Source organism: Thamnophis sirtalis, unplaced genomic scaffold (genome assembly GCF_051295495.1).
Source record: "Thamnophis sirtalis isolate CommonGarterSnake01/CBP01778 unplaced genomic scaffold, rThaSir2_p1.2 scaffold_11, whole genome shotgun sequence".
Lineage (NCBI taxonomy): Eukaryota > Metazoa > Chordata > Lepidosauria > Squamata > Natricidae > Thamnophis > Thamnophis sirtalis.
In genome coordinates, this window is record NW_028261391.1 from 36,124,893 (window position 1) to 36,146,319 (window position 21,427).

General features: G+C 37.1%; 1 long non-coding RNA gene across 1 annotated transcript; it reads left to right on the top strand.

The window, feature by feature from the left end:
- Positions 1 to 1,213: 1,213 nt before the first annotated feature.
- On the top strand, positions 1,214 to 11,276 carry LOC148043609 (uncharacterized). Its single transcript, XR_015698031.1, has 4 exons — positions 1,214 to 1,330; positions 4,764 to 4,871; positions 10,019 to 10,184; positions 11,214 to 11,276. It is a non-coding gene; the product is annotated as an uncharacterized LOC148043609 (long non-coding RNA).
- Positions 11,277 to 21,427: the final 10,151 nt, after the last annotated feature.

Sequence of the window (21,427 nt, forward strand, 5' to 3'; positions counted from 1 at the left end):
CAAATTCTTTGCACTGTAGGACACAGGAGCTGCTTAAATGTCAAGATGTATAGTTATATCCAGTTATTTGACATCTAGGAGCAGTGAGCTTCACATAAAAAGCCAAATTCAAATGTCATTCAAGCATATGTGTACTATATATTACCTATATACACTTAAGTTGCATACATTTTTTAAAAAGCTACTCTGAATAGGCAAAGAAACTTTCAACTGGATTTAAACATGTTTTTTCAAAGATATTTGCTTGCTTGAGAGCTTTTTGCTCAGTCTTTATTATGTGAATTAATTTATGCAAGAGTATTAATATTCTGATCATCTACTTGAAGCCTTGATGATATACCAGTCAATATTTCCTAGACAACCAAAGGTGCCAATAAACCTTCCAGTTTGTAATGATGGTTATTTCACAACAAATATTTTAAACTGTCTGCAAGTGCCCCCTACTGTACAGTTTATGAAAATAGTGACTATAAACAGAATATTTCTAGACTTTAGGTGCTTTTGTTCATTGCTGAATAATGAAATATGTTTTCATATTTCATAATAAAACTATATTTTATTGCATCATTTTATGAATATTGTATGAGCTTTCTTCTCTTATTCCTCCCCCTAGCCTCCTCAAAGGAAAGCCCTTTTTGCTTATATCAGTTCATTAATGTTGCTTTAGAAGTTGCCAATGGAAACATTATTGATTGCTAAAAGGTCTATCCATCTCATTTGTTATTCTTCAGCATTCAAGATTTCTCAGCATGTTTTTTAAAAGGTTAAGATGATACAGATAAGTTTTTGAATTTGAACTCTTTTGCCTGCACTGTTGGTCTTTTTTGTGCAATAAATCTTAACAGACTGCAAATCATATCTTTTTATTTCTCATGAAACAACCATCCAAAGCATGTTTAAATTTCTAACTAATTTTGAATTAATTCAGTGCTCAGTTTTTTTTTAAAAAAAATGCGATCATTGATTTCAATTTTAGATTGACCTCCAGAAGCTGGTCAAAAGCACATTTTGGAAAGGAAAGAAAAATTGCAATGCACCATCCCCTTCAGTTAGTTATTTTTTTTACAAATAAAGGAGAAGGCAATTTGTTATCACATTACACCATAATTATCAGATAAACTTGTTTTGTACGATGCCATTTTGAATTTAAGCCACTTGATGTATCTCTCTGCTTCTATTTCTCAACATACAATGGATGCTTACAGCGTGAACAAGAGAAATGAGCACTATCACTGTGATATTTGACTCTTGGCTTACTGACGTATACAAGTAACTATTGACAAGGGAATGGCTGTGTAAAAACAAAATTGGATTAATGCTTTTTGACAAGGTATAATTCCATCATACCTTTTCCACCATTTTCTTAGCAGTAATGTCAGTTGACTTCATATGATGAGCATTTGACATTTCCATTGTCGTTTAACATTTGAGGAGCCTTTGCTCTTTCATTTTTAGGAGAGAACCATTCTTCTCTGGAGAGTTTGATATTTGCTTTCAGAGAACTATTTTGGCTACAATTGAGAGGTTCAGTCACAAGGATTAGGTTTTGGCTGATGTTTATTCCTTCAGTCTTCTGCTTGTCCATTCTTGGCAAGACAGGTAAAATTGAAGATCATTGTTTTAGTTTAAGCAAACTATTATAACAATCTTCCTCTGATTTGTCAAAATAAGTATGGATAGAGTTTTAGACTCTTAAGGGCTGTATTCATGATTATTACTGTGTTGGCCAGAGCTTCTGTAAGTGGAGCCAGAATCCATTTGTCTTTTGCCCTCTAAGATTAAGAATAAGAGGAAAGTTGTCATTCTATTTACAGAAACTGTCTGGAGTGGCAAATGAAATTTGTTTCAGGATCCAATCTGAATCAGTCACCAGGACCAAAAGTTTATTCTTTCAGCCTCATGCTGGAGCCCATCAAGAAACTTCTCCAGAATATGTGCACTGAGCTGTTCTATGTATTGCATTTATATAGTAGTGATGCTGTCCTTCAACAGAAGCAGCAAACCATGTAGTGTCTGGTGCCTAATGTACTGCTTAACATTTTATTGTTTCAGCTTCCTCTTCTGGGTCTTTTCATCAAAGGCTGTTAATTGAATTCTTGCCAGTATCCAGCTTTTAAAATTAGACTACTGGTTTCCCTTTTTGTGCTAGAGAAATGTATCTACTCCTTCCTGCTGAGACTCTTCTACATCTCTAACACTGGTGGGTTCTGGATCCCGTTGCAACCGATACGTTGCAATGGGGTCGGGCGGCCACCACGTGCACGTGTGCAGCACATGCACAGCACGTGCATGCGTACCCACCGCCTGCGACACTCCAGCTGCTTGGTGGAGCATTGTGCAGGTGCTGTATGCTCCATGCACAAATGCTCCGATCAGCTCAAATAGCGGTAAGGAGAGCGGACGGGCCAGTGGCCCCTCCGGAGCGCCATATCAGAACGGTACCTTGTGCTCCCAGCAGGCACTGGTACTCCCGTAACGGAGCATACCGGTCGTATCCCACTACTGATCACTAGTCAAAACAGTCTCATACCTGCATGAGTTTATACTACCTCTAAAGTCTTGTTCTAAAGAATTCCAGGAAAGTAGAGTATTTGTGCTGCAGAAATTCAGTGAGCTCTAAATGTTAGCATCAGATATGGACAACTCAATCATTCATTACAATTTTTGTAAGTCAAATATGATAGTCATGTGGAAATAGGGGCAAGCATAGCAGAGAAAAAAGTCTAACACAAGTGAGTCTGTGGGAAGATGAAGATGATTGCATAGCAAACTTTTAAGAATACCAATCGTCCAATTTAAATACCTGAGGTTTGGTCACCTTTAGCCCAAAAAACGAAAGAGAGCATATTTGCTTAGAAAGTGTCATTCAAGACTCAGCATTCAATATTTTTTTTCCTATTCTTGATGGCTGGTTTGGGGACTCTGATTGGTTGCTCAGACACAAGCTAAATATGAGCACAAAAATCACAGCTCAAATAAATAAAAGTCTCCTTCCTTTTGAAATTGGTAAAGAAAGCTTAGTATAACTTATCTAATCAATGGCATGTTTAAGGTACAAACTAATTATTTTTCCTACCACATTCTACATAATTCCTTTTTGTTCTTAATTATTGCCAACATTTAGCAAACAATCCTCATTCCATTAATTTAACTAGTATCTTAATAATAGAATTTTCTTCCTTTTTACCTCTTGACCTTCTGCTTATTGTTTGCTTCAAAGCTGTGAGAAAACCAGATGTATAATTATAACTGCTAATGTTTATACAAAGTAGATGATACTTCTAAAAAATACTTAATTTTTTGCAGCTACAATTAATCAGAGCCATTACATTTACAACCCATTCTAGGCATGTTGTATAAATATGGATTAAGAATGAAGAAACATATCCTTCCAATCCGTGGAGCAATATACTGTTACACAGTAGAAGGAATTTGTTTTTCAAAGGCACAATTGTTCTGGTTCCCATTAGTTTTGCTTTCTCTGTAACATCCCCTATTTACTGTTTAATAGTTGATTGATTAAAAAAAGCAAAGGAGCATTTAGTGTCCAGTTTAGTGGCATTAACTGAGGAAGGTGCTATTTCTAAAAAGTTATGGAGAAAGATGTAGGCTTAGGGCAGTGGTGGGTTTCAAAAAAATTTAGAACCTCTTCTGTAGGTGTGGCCTGCTTTGTGGGAATGGCTTGCTGGCCATGTGACTGAGTGGGAGTGGCTTGGCAGTCATGTGACTGGGTGGGTGTGGCTTGGTAGTCATGTGACTGGGTGGGTGTGGCTAACTTGTAAAATGTGGTGAAACTCACTTAACAATGCTCTTGCTTAGCAACCAAAATGTTGGCTCAGAAACTCTGGCTTTGAAGCACGCAAGTTTTAAAGCTGTCAAGTTACAAGACCCTTGCACCCTTAACCCTTTAGAAAAATCCCCCCAGGGGTGTTCAAACTTGACAGCTTTAAGACTTTAAAGTTTAGCTAGGACTCTTAGAGGTGGGAGGGGTGATTGGTAAGCCAGCCAATCAATGAGCGCCGGGCGGGGCAAGCGTGGTGGGGGGAGGGAGCTGGAACTGGTTGTAAACGGCACAGTAGATTTGTGGAACCTCTTCTATAGAAGAGGTTAGAACTGGCAGAAACCCACTTTTTCTGGCTTAGGGAAAGAATGAACAAAAGGACTACAACTCAAATGGAGAAGCATATGGGGACTCTGATTGGTTGCTCAGACACAAGCTAAATATGAGCACAGAAGTTACATCATGACTTTTGAAATATCCCAGTAATGGAGCACTTCCATGGGAAAGCAGATTGGCCTTTTGCAACTGCAGAAAAAACAACAACAGAGAACTCTCCATCATGAATTAGACTGTATTTGCCTCTTGCAGTGAATGAAAATTGGGAATAATAAAGTGCTCTAGTACTACTTTAACCCACTTAGGTGGAAGGGCTCAAGCTTTGAATCTTGATTAAGTATGGCACTTACCTTCTCAATTTTGGACATTAGATAATTGTGTCCTTATTCTTTCAGCCATTTAACCTCATTTTAACTAGTCTGTAATGTTGATGTATTAAGGATGGTTTCAGTGAGTCTCACTGCTAGATTGTAATTGGTGAAACACCATTGTTGGAATTTCACATGAGCTGAAAAACATGATTTGAATGCAGTAAATAAACGTAGGGTTTTTACTCAACTCTGTAACTGTCCTTTCCTCCCTTGCATTTCTTTACTGCTGCTGTAACATGAACATTCATGTGAATGTGCTATATAAATTCTCACAGGAACAAAGAAATATTTGAAGCATCGTAATTTTACTGAAATTATGAAGATTTATAAAACACACAAGATTGATGAGAAAGCAGCGTAATCATCAAAGCCCCCTGCAGGCTGTAAGTATAGATATCTCTGTATAAAAATAAAGGTATTTCCATGAAACACTGTGAGAGGATTGTTTTTATAAGCAGAAAACAAGCTCTTCTGCTTAATGAAGAACATTTGTCCCCAGCTGAACATCTTGTCAGCAATAATTATTTTCTTCAGCCTTTATGACAATCCAAAGGAATGATGATATTTCTGAGAAGATCAAAGGCCTGTAAAAATCAAACAAGGGACATACTGGGCAGAATTCTTAAAATACAAGAATTAGAGGAAAAAATACAGATGGAATGAACAGAAACCCACTGTAAAGTACAATTGCGACTTGATATATTGATTTTGAAACAAGATACTTAAACAAGAAATAGCAACATGGTATCTGCTTTTTATTATTTGCTTCAATCACAGGAGTAAATCAACAAGTTCAATAATTATACCCAATGCAATGTGCTTTTATAGAGGAATTGGAACCAGCAACCTAAATTTATGCTACCAGCCATTCAATCAGAATTATGTGCATCAGTTATTTTACTAATACATTAAAAACTAAATGGTAGTTATTCATGTATTTTCTTATAGTGGAAATGATATGTGTCTATTATTATTGTTGTAAAATGTTTGATTTTGTTATGTTAGTAAAATTAGCACAATATTATAAGTAGAAAAGTTACAGTTTCCATAAAGATACTTCAAATAGCTTATGAGAATAACTTCAGGATTCCCAAGGGTTGTGATAGCAGCCTGCATTTTAGAAAAAAAATAGCTTCTAGCAGCAAGTGATATTCCTTAATCTTGAGCAGATTAAACATTGGGGGAGGCGTGATTCTGTTATATAAAAGCCACCCAGAATCATCTTATAGGGAAGATGGGTTGCATATAAAGTCCGTCTGTCCTCGGCCTTCTGCTGTTTTTTTTAAACAGAGGCAAAATTCCTAGGAAACAGAACAAATTTACTGTGCCTGAGCTGAGAAAAGCTCTACCACCTCCCCAGCAGGTTTCATAAATTATTGGAATTAGCTGTAGAGGCTAAGCGAGGTCTGGAGAAAATGAGCAGATGATTTCTAGGTCATTCTGGTTATTTCTAAAACATAGTCAGTGCCTCTCGCCCCTGGAGGTTAATGGGGAAGATACATGGTGAGATGCCCTGTTGGAAGATGGGAGGGCAGCAGGAACTATGAGAATTTGAACCACCCTTGCATACCGGTATATAATAATCTTTATTGATTTGAATGTATGTTCAGATTATTTCAGAATTTGAATTTTATCCCCAACCTAACAAAGGTAGCTAAACAGAGGAAAATCCATTGCAGTTCTCCATCAGACACTGTGTAGCAAGTAGAATATGTATTTTAACTGAACGTTATTAAGCAAACAAAAAGTTATATAGTGCATGTAATTAATTGATAGCATCCACCATCTTGATGTAATGAATGATTAATATACAATTACCTAGCTCATTACACCAGTAATGCAAATTAGCTGCCTGAATTAGTTCAGGGGAAAAGCTCACATTTGTTCAGAACTACTCAATAGCTTGTTGGAAGGATGACAAATTGTCCCCTGTTCAAGGACACGGATTGAAATCCTAATGAAACCAAGATCCCTTCTGGAGAGAGCCTGTTGTTGCTTCAGAACTTTTTTCAGAACTTACTCTTGTCAATCAATTTAGACAAATAAATAGATGGAAAACAATCCGGTTATTTCTCAGAAGATTGGCGGGGAGATATTCATCAGAGTAAACAGTAAGGATGGGAAAGCTTGAAAGGTCTGACCCTGATTTCCAGGACCTAGCACTCAATTGAGGCTGGTTACATAGCAAGAAACAAGAAATGCTGACCACACGGCTCAGGAGTATACATTACAAAATGCCCCATTCTTCCCTTCCCACTGCTGTTAACCAGAAAAAGATGACAGATTGGATCAGTGATCAAAGGTCAGGTCCAGAGGCCAAAGCATGTTGATGGTGGGAGGGAAATAGTTTTCCAAATCAACAGTACAGTTTTTAGGCCTTTAAAGTAGCATCAGACAAAAGATGTGTGTCACTGCACATTCTATTTGCAGCTCATGGAGAGGTATCACACTTCTTGCTTTCACAATTCCAGGGATTGAAAAAAAGGAGAGAGATAGGTTAAACAAAGCTCAAGGGTTGGATTGTCTGTAGTTTATATACTACAAGGGTTGGATTCATTGGATTGATAGGAAAAAAAATGTCCAAACATTTTTATTGCTTTTAAAATAATAATAATAGAAAAAGAAAAGAACAAAAGGAACAAAACATAATCACATATATATTATCAAAAATACATGTGCAAAAACCTGGAAAAAATACAATATAGAATATGATATCTGGTTACAATAGTAAACAGTTACTATTCTATACATAATTATCCAATGCTAATATGCAAGTGTGCAATATCTAATGCATTTAGGTAGCTATCATTCTTTTTTAAACAACTGGTTTTTTGTATAAATAAGTCTTATATTTCATTATTCATATGCATAAAAAGTCTACAGCTGATTCAATCATAACCAGTAATCAGATCTTCAATCTATTGAGTAAATGGGGACATATATTTATCTTTTTAATGTTGCAATATCATTCTTTTAGTTGTAATAAATTCATAGAGAATCCATTTACATTGTTTGTTTGTCAGTGTACCAAGTATGTAATTCAAGAGAATATTATCCTCTGACAATTTTAGCTTTTGTTGCCCAGTCACATTTATGAAGTCTACTACTTTTTCCTAAAACTTAGTAAGTATAGGACATTGTGTTTGAAGAAGCATTGTTTCTATTACCTCTCCAACAAAATGTTGCCCTAGACATTCCTTTTCTACACAGACATAATGGAATCAATTTAAGTAGAGATGTTTTATCATACGAATGTAAGTAGTTGCTTTTCAAGCAAGTTTGGATCCAAAGAGGCCCACTGTCAAATAGAAGTATTCCCATGGTTGGTTTAAAATTTCCAAAAATGCAAAAAATGCATGATATTAAAAGGCAGAGAGCACACATCCTTTTAAGAAAATAATCGAATGAGCATTCCTTGTTGACTTTTGAGGGTGTAGAATATAAAAATCAGAAGTGGGGAAGCAGACTTGGGCTCTTGCCTTAAATATCTTATGGAATATAGCTTACTGGACGAGGGTTTGTCCAGCTAGGGGTGGGTTTCAAAAATTTTTATTACCTATTTTGTGGGTGTGGCCTATTTTGTGGATGTGGCTTGGCAGTCATGTGACTGGGTAGGCGTGGACAACTTTATGTCACTCACAGGAGATTTCATGGATTGGATAAAATGTGGTGAAGCTCACTTAACAACGCTCTTGCTTAGCAACCAAAATTTTGGACTCAATTGTAGTCATAAGTCAAGGACTATCTCTGCCTTCCTCTGTGTGGCAGCCTTGTCCTAGTAAACTCATTCTCCTTTCTAGCAATTTTCCTTTGTTAGAGGCACCAAAATAATCTAGACAATGTAAGGTTTCCTGGTGTAGCAGGGGGTTGGACTAGATGACCTCTGAATAGCCTTCTAGCCCTGAATTGCTGTGCTCTTTCTTTCTTTCTTTCTTTCTTTCTTTCTTTCTTTCTTTCTTTCTTTCTTTCTTTCTTTCTTTCTTTCTCTCTTTCTCCCTTCCCACTGTGGGATGCAAACCCCCACCCCAAATAAAATATTACTCTGATAAATGGAAAAATCAAGGAGCTAACAAAGAAACCTGCCTGAGGCTCATTGCACATTCCTGCCAGATAGAGACAATGAGATAATGAGCCTATAGAAAGTTTGGCTCCATTCACATAAGCAGGGAATGTCATCAAAACACAAAGCCCATATTGCACAAACCTCAAAACTTCAAAAACGTAGAATCATGTAAGAATCCTATCTTTTATCCAGTTTGTTGTTCAACTGACCCAGAAACAAACTGCTGGATGTCACTTTGCAAACCTCCTTCTGAATTTAAAAGCCAAAGTTTGCAGCATTAAGACTTGTGGACTTCAACTCCCAGAATTCCACAACCAGGCATGCTCAGTTCCAATTTAAAGCAACAGCATTTGTTTTTCTCTTTTGCTGAATCTCCTGGCTGAAAAGTGAGTTTCCTTCTTTCTTTCTTTTTCATTTCATGAACCGACAGGGGAAAAACACTTTTTTTAAAAAAAGCTTCTGACGAAGCTTCTGACGGGAGAACAGGTTCGCGGGTGTGGCCAGGCCACCATTATTACTACCGGTCTTATTCAGTACGCCAGATTTTTTACTACCTCTTCTGGTGTACCAGACCATATTGGGAGAAAACCATCTCTGGTCTGCCTAGGGCAAACCCATAGGCCGGATGCGTCATGTGCTGGCCGTGCCTATGCCCTGTTTAGCGAAGGGGGAAAAAGTCCCGATACATCACATGTTGCTGCTGTGACAATGCAAGTTTGACATCCCTAGGCTAGGAATTTCAATGTGAATACTCAAATGGTGAAAATCTGTTTTAGTATACTGCTGAAATCCCATTGGTAGCTGTGAGCTATACTTGCAGGACACATTTGCCAGTGATTATCTTAACCATGTTTTGTGTAATTAAAAGCCAATTTTGTGGGTGTACATGATATGCTCAACCATAAATTGACCGCATGGACTAGATTTTCTTGCTACAGTAGGTTAAAACATGATTAGCTCGTTTGTGGTGCAGTGTCGTTTGCAAAACCAAGTCACAGCCTATCATTTTTAAAACAATTCTCTTATTCTTGTAAGTGAAAATTCAGCAAACTTTTGATTGGATTGCCAGAAGCTAGTTAAAATTGCTTTAGAGACTAAAAAAATACTAATTGACCATCTTGGTTTACTTAATGCTTAGCTAGTATTTTAAGGCATTCCTCATTGTTTCCTTTTTTTTGAATAAATTCATTCTTTAGCATATAGAATGTGATCAGTAGGTTTTGTGATATAGCCAGTACCTGAGAATCTTAAATACTTCACTGTTCACTAGCATGCTGTTTTTGCTTCTTAGACCATGGTATTCAGTCACTTCTCTCTTGATTTTTGTTCTGCGCGGGATTTTGCCGGAACAATAATTTAAAGGGTTTTCCAGATGGTTAAATGCTATTCACTGAAGAAGCTCAATAGCACATTAATATATATGTATGGTGCTTTCTAATCTCCAAATCTGTCATTTATTTAACTCAGATGGGATGCAATGGAGAGAGAAGCAGAGTATTTTACTGCAGCATAATGCTGAACAGCTGTGCTTGGAGTTGATCATTACTCTTCATGTTGAAAAAAAGTTCAGTCATAGTCCATCACTTTGGAAGGTCTTTTAGTGCAAAAGATTTGGAGGATAACTAACCATTAGGTGAGTTCAATCTGTCTCATATAATAGCAGAATCTACTTTTGAATCTTTCTATTTTGAAAACAAAACAATATAAGATCAAAAGTACTTTGCCCCTCCAGCCTTGTTACTGAAAATGCTATAATAAAGAATGTTTAAACATCAGCTAATTGGTGTCTTCTGTGTTATATTTATAATCAGATTTTGTAATGCTTGTTTTGGAGTACTAATTTATCTTGTGCTGCAGTACTGATCTGTGCTATAAATCAAGCCCTATTACCTTTGTTTTGAAAAAAAAAAGTTAGTGTGTGGTAAAGCATAGCCTCTGCCTGTAAGTGGTTTTATGGGTGCTAACCCATAATACCTTCGAAAGGACCGAGAAAGAAGCTGCTGTGCTTAAAATTCTAGCAAGCAACTAACCATCTTGGCCAGCATGGTTTGTGTAAGAGCTTGACATAGCTTCTAATACTCTGTAAAATGAATTTATACACATAAATCCTCTGACTCTGGGGCCTTCCAGATGTCTTAGAATGCAGTTTCCATAATCACCAAAAAATATGAGGGAGATGGCAATACTATCTGGGATGAAGCTTATTAGAATTAGCCGAAGAGATCTGGAAGACAAGTGTTTGAGAAATGTATTGCAGGTTGCAGCATTGTGTACATTTGAAGAAGTGCTATTGAAAGCACAAATCTAATTTCCCAAACAAGGATTAGTGAAGTGGGTTTTAGACAGGAAGTGTATTACAGGAATAGACAAAGCCTATTGTCTAGTTAAGTTAATTGGCTATTATATAAATAAGCTAATAACCCAAACCTATTGTCTACTTAAGTGCATTCTGCCAGAAGAGTCCAATAGCATGTTCTCTGTGCATGTGTGCCTAGGAGGTGGAAGCGATGACAAATTATTTATTTATTTACTTACTGGATTCCTGTAGCTCAACAAGTGACCCTGGGCAATATATATTTTTATATAAAGAGCAGGCAGTGTAGTAGAGAAATGCAACAAAGTAATTTCCTTATTCTTTATCTAGACTCTCTGTTCCCTTTAGGATCAGAAAATAATGAGGTGCTCAAATCAAGGCCATGAAATTTAAACCTTCATCAAAACACAAGTATGTATGAATAACCGGAATCCTTCATTTTATTCCTTGTTTACTTATAGTGGGTCATAAGTAATTACTATGGCTACAGGTTTGGGAAATTTTTCAAAGGAGTTCCTTTTTTAATGGGAAAATGATGGTCCCCTCACAAAAGGGAGGGTCAAATAAAACAAAATTTGATGTAGTAGTTAAAGCGCCAAGTTACAAATAAACGGGGCCAATGAGTTCTAGTCTTGCTTAAGCACAAAGCCAGCTGGGTGATCTTGGCCAGTCACTCTCTAGGAAGCAGACAATGGCAAACCACCCTCCCCCCTCACCAAGAAAATTCCAATGACTTGAACAGACAGTTGCCCAGAGCTAACCAAAAGCACGAGCGTGCACGCACACACATAACCTCCCCTCCCACAAAAATAAGCACACACATAATCTCCTCCCCCCTACAACATCAGTTGAAAGATCATTATCAGGAAATTGAAAAGGCAAATAATAAAGTAAACTGATAATTCATAAGTCTACTCAAAATGAAGTCTGCTTATCCAATATAGTTGACATATATTATCTTGGGGATAATTTCAATTCCTCCCTGCAGCAGACATGTGGCATTTTCTTTTCAAATGTACGTTGATTGATTTCTAATGTGAAATCCTTTTGGAGAAGCAGGAAGACCAAATCAATCCATTTGCAACATTTAGAGATAAAATTCTAGGTCTGAAACTTTTATTAGGTTTTTTTCCCCCACAAAGCAGATGATTCTGTCTTTCTCTGAACATTGATATACTGAGCTTATTGTATTTTTGGCTTCAGTGTAAAAATGTCAGAGCAGTATTGCTCTGAAATTTCTAAAACTAGCAAGGCAGAATTGGGGAAGAGAGCATTCATTCTTTTGGGGAAAGAGCGTGAAGAATTTCACACACACCCTTTACCCAAAAGACAGCATCAATGTAGTTAAATCAAACTTATATTCAAACAGCATTGGCCTTGTGGCAACATCTTCTAGTTGTGAAGGCTGATGAACACTGCTCTAGAGAGTTCCTTTGCATAACCAGGTTATCCGATATAAATATGAGGCACTAATTATTTCTTAAGGACAGGGATGTACAATGTTATCCTATAAACAGCCACCGTGCCACCCCCAGGAAGGCAACTCTATGCATCTTACCCTCTATTGCATCAAAAGTAGTGTTTTCTCATTTGTGTTAACATTAGCAATGAACTCTGCCTGCATACTCCATCCTCTCCAGCTTGTTCTGGGTTGCTAGCTTCTTCTGATAGACCTCAACTAGTAACTTTCCTTTATTTCATTTCACATGGATCAGTGAAACACTGGATCAAAATGCAGGTCCACCAGTGGAATGGTGAAGACTGGGCATTTTTAAATAAATGACATTTTTTAAACTCAAAGAAATTAACAAGACTTCTGTCAGTTTCATTTTCTAACTCTGATATAACTGGGACCTGTGTTTATATATATATATATATATATATATATATATATATATATATATATATATATATATATATATATATATATATATATATATATATATATATATATATATACGTAAAGTCACAACCCCTGGTATGCCCAAGTGTGGGAGGAAGGTCACACTTCCACTCTCTGTCATTAGGCTCGTCACAAGAGTCCATCCAGACAGAAACCCAATATTTTTACTGTTGCCTTTGTTATATTTGTGTTATTATTTGTGCTGATTTTATTTATTTTATCTATTTTATTTATTTATCAGCACAAATAATAACATATATATATATATATATATATATATATATATATACTTAAAGTCACAACCCCTGGTATGCCCAAATATATATATATATATATATATGTTTTTATTTGTGCTGATAAATAAATAAAGGAAGACTAGTATAGATCTATTTCAAGCTATTTAGCTCTCATCAGCTAGCCATATCCTTACTGGGATTCGAACCTGTGCTCTATTGCCTCCCATTGCCTCGAATCCCAGTAAGGATATGGCTAGCTGATGAGAGCTAAATAGCTTGAAATAGATCTATACTAGTCTTCCTTTATTTATTTATCAGCACAAATAAAAACACAAATATAACAAAGGCAACAGTAAAAAATATTGGGTTTCTGTCTGGATGGACTCTTGTGACGAGCCTAATGACAGAGAGTGGAAGTGTGACCTTCCTCCCACACTTGGGCATACCAGGGGTTGTGACTTTAAGTATATATATATACTGAAGCTAGAATATATATTCTAGCTTCAGTGGCAGTGGACCTCTCCTCTTCCCCGCCCCCCCAAATGAGAAGATCTCTTCCATTTTCCTCTTCTAGCCAAAGAAACAGAAAGAATAAGAAAATTGTTTTCTTATTCATTTTACTGGTCCATCGGCGGACAGACAGGAAAGTGTCAAGTACAAGGAGTCAATGAAGAATGTCTGTCAATCAATCCATCACAGATGTGTTAAGTATGATGTGGTCAGAATAACAAGTCATCACAGCCAAAGCAGAGGAAATGGTTTAAAATCCAGAAACTGATTCCTTAAGCTTGATCTTTATTTTCAGCTATATTATGCACATGATCATAGAAGCTTAAAGCTGCAAGCATGGAAAAATGCTAAGAGTCATATGCTGGGGGCAGGAAGCAGAAGAGTAGATGTGATGTCAGATTTTTTTTCTTGAAGCTATGTTTTTCCTTTGTGCTCAGAAAGTGGAAACTGACATCTCTTATCATCACTGTCCAAGAAGAAAGAACTGTTCTTGGATTCTGCCTTGATCACTTCTATACAATACTCTAAACAATAATCTAACAGAAGTGTCTATAGGAAACAGACCCATTTAAAAAATTGGAAGATCAGTTGAAAGCATCCGGCTTACCTGAAACTATAATTAAAAACTGTTGCTTTGCATTGATTGGGGAATTTATATTTAACTATAGATGCTATGCAAGATTGAAAAGAATTCTTACACAGATGTTTTACATACAGTAAGTCAAACGTGAATTCACTTTTATTTACACTAAGTCCTGGGAACAAAACTTGTTTTTGACTCTATCATGCTCTACTAAAAGTAAAAATTTATCATATTTTGAAGAAATATGGTGTGACAGACTATGTATGTGAGTCAACTTTTAGACTAGATATATTGTCTACGTCAGGGGCGTGCAGTCAGGGGAGGCAGGGGAGGCAGAGCCTCACCACTGTCATCATGAAAAGAAAAAAAAATGTAAAAGGAAAAAGGCTGAGCTAGTTGCTGCCAGAATCACCATGGATGACTCTGCTTAGTGCTTAACTGTTTAAAAAAGCCTCTAAAAAAGTGCCCTCTACAGGAGGCAGCAGGAGAATGAGCTAAGCAAGGGTTAAAAGCCGAAAAATTCCTGATGTAGATGAGGCACGTCGTTCTCCTGCCTCCTGTAGAGGGCGTTTTTAGAGGCTTTTTAGAGGCTCTGGCAGCAACTAGCTCAGCCTGACCTCAGCTCACGCCTTTTTCCTTTTACATATTTTTTTTCTTTTCATGATGGCAGGCAAGAGCAGAGTTGAAATCCTCTCTGAAACAGCTGGAAAAGGTATGTGTGTGGGTCGGAGGGAGGGGGAGGAATTCAAAAAGTTTAATTGCATGTAGAGCCACGTTGCCTTTTCAAACACACACACACACACACCACACCACACCACACCACACCTGGATAAAAGTATATAAGCACAGCTTCACTGATTACAAGTTTGAAAAGGCAACATGGCTCCACTTACAATCAAAGGCTCGGATCGGAAGGCAGCAAGGGAAGGGGAGGTATGGCAGAGAAGCTGCTTTCAAGCCATTTGAAAATATATCCAATCCAACTTCTATGTTTGTGTTTGTTTGAGAGTGAGTGAATGAGAGAGGGATCCAACTTCTCTGTGTGCATGTGTCTGTTTGAGAGAGTGGGGAGGGAGGATGGGAGGGAGGAAGGAGGGCGAGGGGGAAGAAAAAGAATGAAGGAAAACTTTTTCGCAAAGGAGAAAAACAAATGCTGTCGCTTTAAATCCGAACTGAGCATGCCTGGCTGTGGAATTCTGGGAGTTGAAGTCCACAAGTCTAAAAAAATTTGAAACCCCTGTGTCAGTTGCTCACCAGCCATAAACCTCACCGCACGTCACTGGTCTACATAAAGGCTGTGAGAATCTGTAAAAACTGATACTGGAATCACAAACATAAATTGTGTTTTTGGAACAGTAGCTTTTGGTTAGGAACCTAGGTACATTGTCAAATTGGAGCTGAAAAAAATCCAGTGACCCTAGATGGTGATAATTCATTAAAAATGCAGTCTCCTTTTTGCCATTTAGTAGCCGCCTGGATTTTTGCAGCACTGATCTGGCAGCATTATGTCAGAAAGCAAGATAACTAAACCATGCAGGAGATTTTTCTTTGTTTAGCAATAAGGACTGAAGGGAAGGCTGTAAGTTCGTTTCTGTTAAAGACTCTTCACTGACCATTTTCCAGTGCTGGGGAACCCAGGCCTATCGGAGTTCCAAATGATAACTCTGGAGGCTTGTGAATTAACTATTGGAGCATATATATCCTGGGTGTTAGCCATTCTTTAAACACCTGGTTAATTTAGGAAGCTACGGAATGAAATATGTAAAGTTACAATCACCCATATAGTCTAATTTATTTAAGTCTATAAAAAGGGGTTATTAGCCAACTCTTCATTAGACCTATCTTTGCACTGTCAATAAACCAATTTGTGTATTATAGCCTAGTCTCCAGTTAACATGATTCCCTTAAAAGGAAATATTTCCTACAATACTTAACCATGTAATACATGCACTTTTCCCATTACTTAATATTTGGGTCTGTCAAGTTGCTTTCTAAGCCAGAATGGAAGAATAAGGCTCCACAGGTTTCTCTTCTCATACTGCCAATTTGATTAATGTAGGTCATCCACAGAATCAGTTTTACCTTCAAGTTTAATATGCTTGGTAACCACTCTAGAAGGCAGTAGAATACCTTTTCTAAGTAATTTTGTCATCTAGACAAATTGATTAAACTGGTTGCTTAATTAAAAAAATCAAATCATTTCCTTTGGAACCAAGTAGCCATGTGCTTAACAATATTGATTCTATGACTCATTGTAGAATCATAGAGCTGGAAGGGATCTTAGAGGTCTTCTAGTCCAACCCTCTACCTGAAGCAGGATACCTAGTTTCCTTAACTGTTTATCATATGACTTAGCCTCCACAACCCTTATCATCTTTGTTGCTGTTATCTGAACTATTTGTGGAATACTCACATGTGTACTATACTCACTAGTGTAGTATAGAGCTGTGTTGTTACTCCTTGTGATCTTGATACTATCCTTCTGTTGATGCGGCCTAGGACTACATTGGCTTTTTTGGCTGCTACAGCACATGGTGATTCCATCCCTCAAGGTTCTATTTTCTGGCCTTTTGTTTTAGTTATATGTCCCTATTTCCAATTTTTATATTTGTCCTTCTTATACCTCAATTTAAAGAGGCCTTCTGTGGACCTAGAACATTCTCTGGCATGACTCCATCTTCTGGAATGTCTTGCCATTGGAAGTGATATTCACTTCTACCCTTCTACCCTTCCCAAAGGGCCTTAAAATCTGGTTCTGCTGGTTGGCTTGGCTTCCCAATAGGAACACACTATGCTGGAGTCCATTGGTTGAATAAATGACAAAAGGCCAACCCTATACTGTCAGTGCTCTTGATTTTTAAACTTTATTTGTTAATTTTAATACTTTAATGTTTTTATATTTGTGCTTTTATGCCATTGTAAGCAGCTCACAGTCGCTTTTGCTAATGAGATGGGTTACATCAGGAGTGTCAAACTCGATTTCATTGAGGGCCGCATCAGGGTTGTGTTTGACGTTGGGGGGCCAGAGTGAGTGTGGCCAGGTGGGCGTGGCCAACTTGACATCACTTGTGTCAGGAGTACCTGTGGTGGCCTGAGCCCTCTGCCAGTGAAAATGGGCTCCTGAGATCCATTTTCAGCTGCAATGGCCACCTGCAACCCTCTAAGAGCTCGGGGGGGGGGGCACTGTTTCCAGGGTGGCTCTGTGGCCCAAATCTAAGCACCCTGAATGCTGGCTCCGGCTCTGGCTCCCGGGTCTTGAGTTTGACACCCCTGGGTTACATATAAATTTAAATAAATAAATAAATAAATAAATAACCACTTGTTCCCTGTCTACTTAGTAAGGCTGACAGTCTCTATTCTATGAACATTGCCTGTCATTTATTCAAGAGTTCTCTTTCTATGTTTCATCCCTCAAAGTGTTTCCAAATGGTAACCATAAATTACACAAATGCTTTGAAACTAAATTAATAGTCTTTCCTATAAAATGAATTACTTTTTGGTTTCCTGTTTCCCATTATTTCTGCATATTTGTAGCTACAAAGAAAGTCACCACATATTAGTTGTTTTATAAAGAACAGAATTGATACATTTTAGTTAGGATATTAATAGAGGGTGAGTAATAAATGTTTTAGGATTGGAAAGTAGCTGTTAAAAATAAATGTATATTTTTAGTGATGAAAAATTGTTTTCAATTAAATGGCAATCAATAAAACATTTGAATTGTTCAATTACTATTTCAATACCTTTTTGCTTGATTCCCCCCACAAACTTAAAAAAAACACACACTAAGCCACATAATTCAATTCCAACATGAATTAGTTTTCTGGATGTGCCTGTTGCATGTAACCAGGTTACTCCTGATTCCAATTTTAAGGCAAACATATATAAGTGACACATGCTTTTTGCTGGAGATAAATTAAATGCTCTGACAGCATGTTTTTCCATAACTCTGGTAAAAGAGAAAAAAAAGAAAAAAATCGAACATATCCCCATATTTCCAATCCTCCTATGCTTGTTGCACAAGACTACTTTTGATACTGTCGGAAAAGTATATGCTTTGGGTTTAAATTTAATGAAATAGAAAAGAGATATTCTTGTGATTGATTCCGGCTTTCATTATTTCAGTCTTAAAAGAAAATTGGACCGCTTGCGAGGTCACTTCTGTAAGTTTTATTCAGTGATAGATTGAGAAGGGCTCTTTGCTTGGAAGATTGCATGTCAAATCTCAGTGGGTTTGCTAGTACACCTGTATTAAAAAATAGATACATTAAGCCTGGAAAACATTGGTTAGCTTTCTCTTAGACAAACAGCAGGCTGAGTGTCAGACAGACATAGTGTAGACTGTCAATTCTTTAATTACGTACTACTATTCCCCAATGTATGCTGAAGAGACAGTAGATTTGAACTGGCAATACTTGGAAACATGAATCTAGCATTCCCTATTCAATGAATTTAAGCACACCATACACGTGTATTTAAACATTCATCCATGCTATTATTATACAGTAAACACATTCATACTACTTTGGTACTTCTCCTGAATATCCTTTTGTTGCCTGTCTTCTTTAGTAATAGCCAAAGAAAGAGGAAAACTGGATCTTGGGATAAGAAAATGGAAAAAGAGATAGGAAGTGCTAGATGTTAATTTGGGGAGGGGGGAGCAGAAAGACAGGACAAAAATAGGTTCCTTGATGGAGGCAAGGGCAGGAGAAGTTACAGGGATAAGGGCAGCGAAGGTCCAGTTGGGAAGAGCCATATTGGCTGAGGATGGTCAGAGTAGTGGGAGAAGAACAAAGTTGAGAGGACTGATAGAACAGTAGGATGGTGCATGGCAGTGCTGGGTTGCAGGAGGTACGCCCCAGTACGGGCATACCGGATTCTGCCGGTTACCGTTCCGGTATGGTGCCGCGGGGGGCCCACCCGCCCTTACCGGTGCTTTATGCTGTTGGCTCTTCCACGCACATGCATGGCACGTACGGCGCCTACACGACACTCCCGCAGAGCAGCTGGAGCATCGCGGAGGCTTGTGGAAGCGTCATTTGATGCTAGACTGCATGCGCACGCCACATGCATGCATGTGGGTAACTCTGGGGCTGTACCAGTTGGAACGGAATCCGGAACCTACCACTGGTGCATGGACACTGAAGAAAGAAAAAAAGCTGGTAGGAAAAGGCACTCAGCTGCTCAGAATGGCCACTCTAGTCATTTTACAATTGAACAACCAACCTTGGAACTTTTTAACTGTGCTTCCAGTTAATCTGAATATCTTGTCCCAGTGGGGATATTCAGATTTTTTTTTAAAAAAAGTGTTGTGCTGCTTTCCTATTCCACAAATTCTGGAAGTATGCCAACCTTCTAAGGTCAGTTTTATAATTTATTTCTTGCTAAATGCTACTTTAGGCTGAATAGTATAACAAAGTTTGAATGTTATCTGCAGGCCCTATAGATATACATAGAACTACATTTTCATAATTGTCCGAAAACAGGATTAAATTTCTCTAATCATCCTTTCTTTTTTATGGCATTCTTTTTATTTTTGCCATTCTTTTTCCAGGATCCTTTTTTCTCCATTTTAAGAAACAAGCTGCATTTTGTGGATAGAGAACTATCAATATTTCTTATAAAGGGCTTATGCGGTTCAGATGAGAGCCAAAATAGTCTTAATGCTTCCAGTTGCTCCCCTCATCAGTGAAGAAAGAACAGTTATAATTTATCAGGGGCCCACCCTGATCTTTTTCAAATAGCTTATGTTTAATAACAAATAGATCAAAAAGAAGCTCAAGGCAAAATAAAAGAGGCTAACATTTACAAAAGCCTCCCTCAAAACAAAATGTAAAGCAATGAAAAGAAAAACAGAAAAAATATTTAAAAATACCAAACGAATCAAATTTCAAATTATACATTTTTAATTTCAAATTTGCATTTTTATTTTTAAACAATGAGTTGAATCAAGACCCTAGAATCATACCATTACATCAATGTATGAATTCCCCTTACCTATTTTATGTAAAATGCACATAACAGCATAAATGCATTATTTCTATTCCTATTCATAATGTAATCTGGTTGTAATTTTTTTTTTAGTATTTTTATTGAAACATTTGGACCTTTTGGAGCTGATATAAAATTTCTTTTAGGAGACATCAGTAAAGTGCAGCACTTCGTCTGCATGCCTGCTGAATTTGCAGCTGCCTGAATGTCTCATTGCATTCAGTGCAAGTGTCTCAGAAAACATTAAAATGATTAAGCTACAGAAGACAACATTTTAAGCAAAAAGTCTATGTTAATGGTGAATCACCATGAGAATAGCTCAGTTTTTTTCCATGTCAGTGGTAATAGCACTTCTCTGTTCAGAGATACAGGAAATATTATAGACCTTCAAAAGAAGTATTCTTGTAATATCTCCATTACTTCAATAAAAATACATTAAAAGCATGTTAAATATAGCAATTTTAATACAGCAGAATTAAACTGGAATGAACATTTGTGGAAATCAAGGTAAAAATTAAATATTTTTTTTAAAAAACAATTCTACAGGAAAACAAATAATATTCCAATTAATCCGAGTTTTTGTAGATGAGATATGGCAGAGAACTTTAACTGCACTAAAGCTTGTGACTGACAGTGTTAACATTCAAGCTAGCTTTTCTCATACTCTAATAATAACAGGAAATGAAGTCCGCTGGGGAAATATATGAACAAAGATTTGTTATACGTGGGGCTCCCTATTTTATTCTGAACATGTTTAATTAATTTGATGGTGGTTAGCCAATTTTGATAGCAGAATTCATCTGTAAAAGGGTAAACAAAGACAGTGAAGTATCCACGAGGCTAAACTTAAATCCAGTAGTCTCATCTTCAGTTTCAAGTATTCAAAGTGAATACTTGTTTTGAAATATTTTAAGTATATTTCTATCTCATTCTTCATTTCAATCAATCAATCAATGAGGCCAGAACTGCTTATGTCTTTTTTATATGCAATATTTATTGGCAATGTTAATTACAGTAATAAAAAGTAATTTATTAATTTATTTGATTTCTATAACCACTCATCTCGACAAGTGACTCTGAGCAACATACATCATAGATACATAAAACAATTAAAAGAAAACAAAATAAATATGTATGGTTGTTGAATAAAACTATTGCCATAGTTGTTAATATAGGTCAGAAACAGGGACTTTAACACACTTGGAATCCTAAGGTAAAGGCGCTACCCTAAAACTATAGTCCAATGTATAGGTATAGGTATAGGTATAGGTATAGGTATAGGTATTTTATTTGTATGCCGCCCTTTTCCCTGGGGGGACTCAGGGCGGCTCACAGTTCA